The 9,179-nt window shown below is 38.1% G+C and overlaps 1 pseudogene; it reads left to right on the top strand.

Moving 5' to 3' along the window:
• The first annotated feature begins 3,894 nt into the window (after positions 1-3,894).
• On the top strand, positions 3,895-7,306 carry LOC133865562 (probable LRR receptor-like serine/threonine-protein kinase At3g47570; annotated as a pseudogene).
• Positions 7,307-9,179: the final 1,873 nt, after the last annotated feature.

Below are 9,179 nucleotides of genomic sequence, written 5' to 3'. Positions count from 1 at the left end.
ATAAAAGATACAAATTAATTAATTAATTAATTATATAAAAAATTAAAATTTGTATGGTTTGATTTAATAAATTTACATTTATGAATAAAAATGATTAAAGAAATCGTTATCAAAAGATAAAATATAAAAGAATAGTACACTCCAATTGTTAGAAATATAATTGTCATGCACAATAAAATAGAGCAGTACTTTATCGATCTGCATTGTTATCAATTATTGTTCCACGTGATTCTCTAATAAGTCTCTTCTTCTTGGTAGTGGAATACACTGCAAAAAAGTATTAGAGTAATATTCACAAAATCTACAGTCTACAAGCATAGGAAAAACTGAGAGATCTGTATTTTTCACAAAAAAACTTATCTTAACCCATTTAATGAGAGACTATATATAGTCTCATCCTGTTGATGGGGAGAGAGCAGTTTGTGACAGTTTAGAGCAGTTACTCCCTAAAAACAAATAACTGAAAAGAATCAATTATATTATACAAGCCAAGTGTTGTATTGCCTGGCTTGAATGCTGAGGGGCGTGCCCATGTGGACACCCCTTTATATTCAAAATCTCCCACTCGCACACAATGGGCATGATCTGATCATGCATCTCTCAATGTATTTTTCATTATTCATACTTGCATATAGACTATGCAACCACTAAGAACATGCACCTGCATAAAAGGGTTGGAGCACTATACCAACCCTTTTAATAATGTATTTGATTTCACATTATCTTTTAAAAAGCGTGTCAATATTAACTTCATATATACTGTTAGATGCATTAACTTTAAATCTAAACTATAAAATAAATATCTATCAATTTCATTTAAAATAAAGAGGATGAGTTGGGAGTGTATGGGTGTCTCCAAAGATCAAGGGGGGATGGGCTTGCACGATTTGGTGTGTTTCAACAAGGCTTTACTGGTAGAGCAATCCTAGAGATTACTGCATAACCTACATCGATAGCTGCACAAATTCTCAAAGCCAAATATTATCCACATACCACAATTCTTGGGGCCACTTTGAGGACATGACTGTCTTTTGCCTGGAGGAGTTTGATGTCTGCCTTGGAGGTCCTTCACAATGGGCTTGTGTGGCGGGTGGGGGATGGGAGAGATATGTAAATCTGGGGTGACAAATGCCTCCCGAACCAAATAACTTTTGTGACCCAATCTACACAAATAATATTGTCGGAGGATGCCAGTGTTGTTGAACTAATTGACCAAGATTCCAACTAGTGGAATTTATCTCTTATCCTAGAAATCTTCCATGAAGAGGAAGGCCGTAGAATTTGCAAAATTCCTTTAAGTCATGTGCAATCAAAGGATGTAATGATTTGGTGCAGCACTACAAATGGGGAATTCTCGGTTAGGAGTGCATATCACATGGAAAAAGCTTTGCAAGACACATGGCGGAGTGGGAGTCCTAGGCAACAGGATGAGGATCAAGTGTGGAAGATTATAAGAATAATTTTCTACGACGAGATGTTGTATCTGATGCGCTTAATTTGTCCAATATGTGAGCGTGGAGAGAAGAAATAGTCCTGCATATCCTATGAAATTGCCCTTTTGCACAAGGTGCGTGGGGTTGTGGCCCTAAAAAGTTTCAAAAATGCATTAGTAGGGGATCGACTTTTGGTCTTTTGGCTGAGACAATAATGGAGACATGTGAAGGTGCTAATATTGAGTTTCTGGCGGTTGTGGTACGAAAAATCTGGCTACGTTGCAATGGGATTGTGTTTGGGAGTGAGTTTACTCACCCACAAAAGGTAATTCTTGAAGCTAGTCAATCTATTGGTGACTTTTGAAGGGCTATGTCAACTGAGATAAAGCTGCAAAGCATCCCCAGTCGCTTTGCAGCCTCCCCCCACAGGAACGTACAAAGTTAATTGGGATGCATGTGGTTGTGGATAAACATCATGGACGTATTGGCTTTGGCATCGTTGTTAAGGATTATGAGGGAGTTATCTTAGCTGCACGTAGTACTACTAGAAATGTGGTTGCTGAATCAGTTGTGGCTGAAACTTTGACTGCCTTACACGCCGTGGAGTTATGCAAAGAGATGAGTTTTAATGATATTATCTTGGAGAGAGATGCCCTATAGATTATAACAACAATTAAAGCGGAGGGGCATAATTGGAGCAAATTTGCTTATATATTTGATGAAATCAAAGAGGGATTGCGCCAGTTAAGATCGTGGAATGCAGTACATGTCAAGAAGAGTGTGAACGTAGCTGCTCATACCATAGCTTGAAAGGCTATTTTACGTGTCATAGATAGAATTTGGATTGATAAAACTTCAAATTGTATTTGTGAAATTGTCGGTAGGGATATTCATATCCCTTACTGATTTGATGATTTTCTAATAAAATTTTGGACTTTTGTTGAAAAAAAAAATTAAAAAAAATAGAGATGATGAATCAATTGAGAGTAGCTTTCGTCTTTCATGGACTTATGGTCTTTTAGCAGGATCTGTTGGTTAGAAGATTTTGTCTTTATTAAATGTGGAAAATTGATAAATTAGGCAAATGTGACAAGCCCATTAGCTTCCAGCCTTCCGATCTATGTTGGCCGCTAGCTAGCAGCCCTCGTACGTGCTTTCGTAATTATTCTTTGTTTCCAGTGGGTTTTTCAGAATCTTACCAAGTTTATTTAATCTTTACATTATAAGAAGAACAATAATAAGTAATAGTATTGATATTATGGCGGTTAATTTTTTACATAATTTGAGAATTTGACATGAATTTAATATGAAATTAAAATGTTAGAGTTGAAAAATTTGACTCGTTTAATTAAATTGATCAGATTATAATTGACTTATATAATCTTATATTTTTCTTTCGATACGATCTAAACTTGTATTATTAATCGGGTGGACTTGATTGTGGAAGAGAAAAGTGAAAAAAAAAAAAAAAAAAAAAAAAGGAGGAGGAAATTAAGAGCTTTCTCTGATAGATAGAAAGCTTCTTTACAAAAGAGCAATAGTCAAAACATGCTTTAGACTTTGCCCATTTTAGAAGACACAAATAGAGACAAGAAATTGACAAAATATAAGCCTACTTTCTACACCTTTGGTGGACCGATTACGAAAATGCAAAATATGTTTACGTACAAAACTTCTTCTAACTCGGAAATTTAAGAATCAACAACGAATGCTAATAGATGTGGTTAATAGTTAACTTTATTGATACTTTAATAAAATAAATCTGGTAAATAATTACATGGGAAAAGCCCCAATTCCACTTATCTCGTAATCAATATCCTTCTCCACAACAATCAAAATGAGATGAATTAGATGGATATATTAACTAATATCACTAGCAATCTGTTTGAGAGGCACGAAAAAGAGAAAATGAAAAAGGAAGAAATTAAATCAGTTGATTAAATGAGTGAATATAATGAATTATAATATTTATCCTTATTTCATAAGAAATATGTATATGACCCACAAACGTTCATTATTCTTAGTGAAATATGTTAAGAATAACCAAAGTGTTTTTTTTTCTTGACTCATGTAAGAAATGTACACCACGAGAAATAAATTAAGGCGACGTAAATGTCTAAATGATATGAGTTTGAAAGTTCGTCTCAAGAGTCAAGGCAAAGACTCCCGCTTGGAGTCGCCAATACGCAATTGAAAATTATAAGTTCCATAAGGGCCCCATGATGTCGTTTATTACTAACACATATGTTCAACTGTCGATTAAGGCATCCCCATCAAGATCCCCTTTCCCCCTTTTCCCATATTCGAATAAAAAAAAATAATAATTAAAAAAAAAAAAAAAAAAAAATGCATCCCCATGATCAAGAGCAACATATTTTAACATGTGAATTTCAAGCGCTGCAGCAGCTGGCCGGATTGTTATAAATATACATCTTTTGTGTTCCAAAGGGACGTATACATAATACACGTACCATGCTCTATCCCTTCGATCCAACTAAAAATTAAAACCTAGTTATGGCTCTCCCTTCCCATCTAGTGCTTCCGTCTACCTTATTCTTCGTCCTGATCTCGTATTTCAACTCCATTTTTCTTGCAGTAGACTCGGCTACTACTCTAAGTATTGTTACAGACAAGGAAGCCTTACTCTCATTCAAGAAGTCTGCCATGAGTCTTGAGCCTCCCGACCCTCTGTCTTCTTGGGACCAAAACTCATCATCTCCCTGCAATTGGACTGGAGTTTTCTGCAACAACCCTGCCCGCAGAGTGGTTGGCCTTCACCTTTCACGTTTTGGACTCAAAGGGTCCATCACCCCTCATATTGGCAATCTCTCCTTCCTCCGTTCCCTTCAACTCCAAAACAACCAATTTGCAGGAAAGCTTCCTCATCAAATCGGCAATCTTTTCCGTTTGAGAGTTCTTAACATGAGCTTCAACCGCATAGAAGGTGTGCTGCTCTCAAATATAAGCCAATTGACCCAACTCCAGACCCTCGACTTGATGGGAAACAAGATTACAGGAAGAGTTCCAGAAGAGCTTGGCAACTTGACGAATCTCCGAGTCTTGAAGTTGGGAGGAAACCATCTATATGGTGCAATTCCAGCAGCCTTGGGAAACATTTCGTCACTCACAGAAATCAATTTAGGCACCAACGCTCTTAGTGGTATGATACCCAGTGGCTTAGGCCGTCTTCAAAATCTGAAGCTGCTTGATCTCACCGACAACGATTTGTCTGGCACCATTTCTCCATCAATATACAACATATCCTCCCTGGTTTCTTTGGGCTTATCTTCAAACAAACTTTGGGGTGAAATTCCCGGAGATATTGGAATTAAACTCTCAAATCTTTTAGATTTGAGATTCTGCGGTAATAAATTCACAGGAAAAATTCCATGGTCTTTGCACAATCTCACCAATATAGAAATCATCCACTTAGGATTCAATCTTCTAGAAGGAACAGTACCGCCAGGCCTGGGAAATCTCCCGTTTCTTAAAAGCTATATTATTGGTTATAATAGGATTGTTAGTTCGGGTGTGGGTGGTCTCAGTTTCCTTACTTCTTTGCTAAATAGCACTCTCCTCGAATTCCTTTTCATCGAAGGCAATCTTTTGGAGGGTGTGATTCCAGAATCAATAGGCAATCTTTCTAAGGTTCTCTCAAAGTTATACATGGGAGGAAATCGTATTCATGGTAACATACCCGCCTCCATTGGTCATCTTACTGGCCTGGCTTTGCTAAATTTGAGCGGCAATTCGATTTCAGGTGAAATCCCACCTGAAATAGGCTGGTTGGAGGAACTGCAGATGTTGGGCTTGGCCAAAAATCGGATCTCTGGCAGTATTCCAAATTCCCTTGGTAATCTCCAAAAGTTAAACCATATAGATCTATCAGGAAACAGTTTGGTGGGTAAAATACCCACTACTTTTGGAAACTTCAAGAGTCTTCTTTCCATGGACTTATCCAACAACAGGTTCAATGGGAGCATACCCAGTGAAATTCTAAGTCTCCCTAGTTTGAGCACTGTTTTTAATCTGTCCAATAACTTTCTAAGTGGACCTCTACCTCCAGAAATTGCTCTGGGAAGGGTTGTTACCATTGATCTCTCTGACAACCGTTTATCTGGTGATATTCCGAGGTCAATCGGAAACTGTGAGAGCTTGGAGGAATTATTCTTGGTCAGGAATATACTTTCAGGTCCTATTCCGAATACTCTAGGAGAATTGAAAGGCCTGGACTCTCTCGATCTCTCCTCCAACCAACTTTCTGGCTCCATTCCTGCTGAACTCCAAAACCTAAAAGCCCTTCAGTTCTTGAACCTATCTTTCAATAATTTGGAAGGGGTAGTTCCCAGCGGTGGAATTTTTAGAAATCTCTCTGAAGTTCATTTGGAAGGCAACCCAAAGCTTTGCTTGCATTTGGCATGTGTCAATTCTCAAAGTGGTGCCGGAAGAAAGGTAGCCAAAGTTTTACTTATCCTAGTCCCATTAGTCCTATTCTTCATACTTGGCTTACTGTTCTTAGCGTTCTACATAAAGAAAAGCACATCAAAGATTACAAAAGCTTCTCAACTGCTGAAAGGACATCGTCAAACGATCTCATACAATGAGCTGCGTAGGGCAACAGGAAACTTCAACCAAGAAAACTTTATTGGGAAAGGTAGCTTTGGGTCAGTGTTTAAAGGCTATCTACGGCAAGGAATTGTTGTGGCAGTTAAGGTCCTTGAGACTGAGAGGACGAGCTCTTGGAAGAGTTTTTTGGCAGAGTGCGAGGCTTTGAGGAATGTTAGGCATCGGAATCTTGTTCGACTTATCACATCATGCTCTAGCATGGACTTCAAGAACATGGGATTTCTGGCTCTGGTTTATGAATTTATGAGTAATGGCAGCTTAGAAGACTGGGTCAAGGGTAAGAAGAAGCACACAAATGGGGATGCCTTGAATGTTGTGGATAGATTGAATGTGGCCATTGACGTTGCTTGTGCATTGGATTACTTACACCATGACTGTGAAGTTCCAGTGGTGCATTGTGATTTGAAACCCAGCAACATTCTTTTGGGTGAAGACATGGCAGCAAAGGTGGGAGATTTCGGCCTGGCCAGCTTGCTGATAGAAAGAACAAGCAATCAACCTTCCATTAGCGCTTCACATGTTCTGAAGGGATCCATCGGTTACATACCCCCAGGTTAGTACCATAACGTACATCTCTCTCTTCTATTTTCTTCATTTCAACATTCTTCACCTGAAGAGGCCTTTTTGACTGGCAGAGAAACCATGAACGGCTGTTGGGTAATTGATAAAATTAGCTACTTTTTCTTAATTTTGTTAGCATATGAATCTTCTATGATGCAGAGTATGGTTTGGGAGAGAAACCATCAACGGCTGGAGATGTATACAGCTTCGGCATAATGCTGCTTGAGATCTTTACTGGGAAGAACCCAACACATGAGAGCTTCAGTGGAAGCCTAAACCTAACCAAATGGGTGCGGTCATCTTTCCCCGCCAACGTGGTGCGAGTACTCGACCCTGAGCTGCTACTGCTTATGAGCAGCCTTTACCATGATGGCCAGCCCATAAGCCTCGATCTTCAATATAGTTGCCTGATCACAATCCTTGGGGTTGGGCGCGCTATCTTGCACCGAGGAATCTCGTTATGGCCGCATTACTATTAGAAGTGCTCTACAGAAACTGGAATCTGCAAGAGACATACTTTTCAAACCTGCAGCTCCCATCATGGATAGTATCAAAATATGAACAATAGGAAGGAAAGTGAAGAAAGAGATCAAGAACAGAGATTAGAAAACAGAGAATGAGAGAAAATATTCTGGAGAGAGAATGATCTCTTGTATTATTGAATGAGCCGAATGAATAAAATGTAGTACAAGTAATATATTTATACATTGATACAATCAATAACCGACTACAACTAATATCTAACTTGAATTACAAGTAACTACTTGCCGACTGGTATTTGTTTTGTGAGTACAACACGAGCCACCCCTATTAGGCTAGCCTGGGAGTGGCAAACCACCCCTCAAGGATTTGGGGTGGCTTGGCCACTCCCATTTGGTTGGCTTAGGGGTGATTTGCCACCCCATGAACCACCCTCACGGCCCATGGGGTGGCTTGAACCCCCTCCCCGCCCCCCCCCTTCATTTTTTTTTTTTTCGAAACATTTTTGAGAGGTCATGACTAAAAAAGTCATGTGTCACGCTTGACTGGCTTTCCATCAAAAGAGATGGAAGAAATTGACAGAGGGTCTTTTTTGCCAACGGCTAAAATTTCGCGGGGATCGTTTGCTACTTTCTAAATATTTAAAGCAAAATTGAAAAATAGGTCCAATTTCTGCTTGGGGGAGGGGGGTTAAAGTATATTTTTTTCCTTATTGTAAATTGTGACTTGTGCAAAACTAGTATTACCTTCTAGTTTTTAAACTGACCTTGTTGTTCTAGTTTATGAGATGCATATTAGTTTCTTAAGAGAAGGTGGTTTGATTTTTAAAGAAAAATCATGTTGTTAGATTTAAAGATTGGTTAAGTTTTTGGAATGAATATTGCTTAAATTTACGGATCCAAGTTAGTTGATTTAATGGGTTTAATTTCCACTTGATGAAATGGACTTGGATTTGGCATAAACTGTGGGCTAAGTCTTTTTGATTTAATTGGGTTGAGTTTGACATGATCTAGTAGGCTTATTAATCCTCTTAAGGTTAAATGGCCTTAGGCTAGGCTTGATATGGAAAAAAGGGCTTGAAACTTTTAGTATTAATTTAGAATGTGCGTGGGCTTGAGGCCAGGTCAATTTTTTTTAATAATTATAATTATAATCATTTTATTTTTATATATATCTTTTGAATATTTTAATAATTTTGATACAATTCTAATGATAGCATATGTGACTTAATTCACCGTGGATTAGTTCCGTTACTTGCTTTATTTTATTAAAGCGTTTTCTCATTTCTGCAGCTATCCAACCTTTATTTCTAAATATAGAAAATAAAATTACTTTTTAATTTCTTATTAAAATACATCCCACAATAATTTTTCTTTACCTTTCCTTATATCAATTAAATATTATTTATTTACTTTTTCTTTATACTTTTTTATTCTTTATTATTTTATCAATACTTTTTTTTTTTTTTAACATGTCCACAGAAGAAGACAGAAGGGGGATAGTAACATCCGCTTCATGAGGCGTGGTCTCCAGCCAATTTGAACTAATAACCTCCGCTTCATAGGACTTATCAATACTTTTCAAGTCTCACTCTCTCACTCCTGGCTCACTCTCTTTATCTCTCAAGTCTCTGGCGCCACTTGCTCTAGGCGAAGCGGTGGTGCTGGCAGATAAGGATGAACGCGATGTCAGAGGTCTGGCGAACGAGGGCCTCCTGGAGGGGGTTCTACCCTGCATAATTCTGGAGGGAGACGTTGGCATATGCATCGATGAGTCCAAGCGCGAGGGCAGAGACGGCGTCATTGAGTTACACTGCAAGGTGGAGCGGGGTTCTAACTATTATAGTCTTGATTAATAAATGCACACAGAGGCAGTGCCCAATAAATAAATAAATAAATTTAGCCCATTGGCCCCTTCTCAAAAAATTATTGACCCCTTCTAAAAAATTATGTTGGCCCTTGCCTAATTAATTTTTTTTTTTGCCTTAACCAAATAAACCTAAAAAAAACCAATTTACAATCCACAAAACCAATTTACAATCCACAAATTTGCTATAGATATCAAAAGCCATTAAACCTA

The sequence above is a fragment of the Alnus glutinosa genome, chromosome 4 (genome assembly GCF_958979055.1).
Source record: "Alnus glutinosa chromosome 4, dhAlnGlut1.1, whole genome shotgun sequence".
NCBI lineage: Eukaryota > Viridiplantae > Streptophyta > Magnoliopsida > Fagales > Betulaceae > Alnus > Alnus glutinosa.
This window is presented reverse-complemented; position numbering and strand designations above follow the sequence as displayed.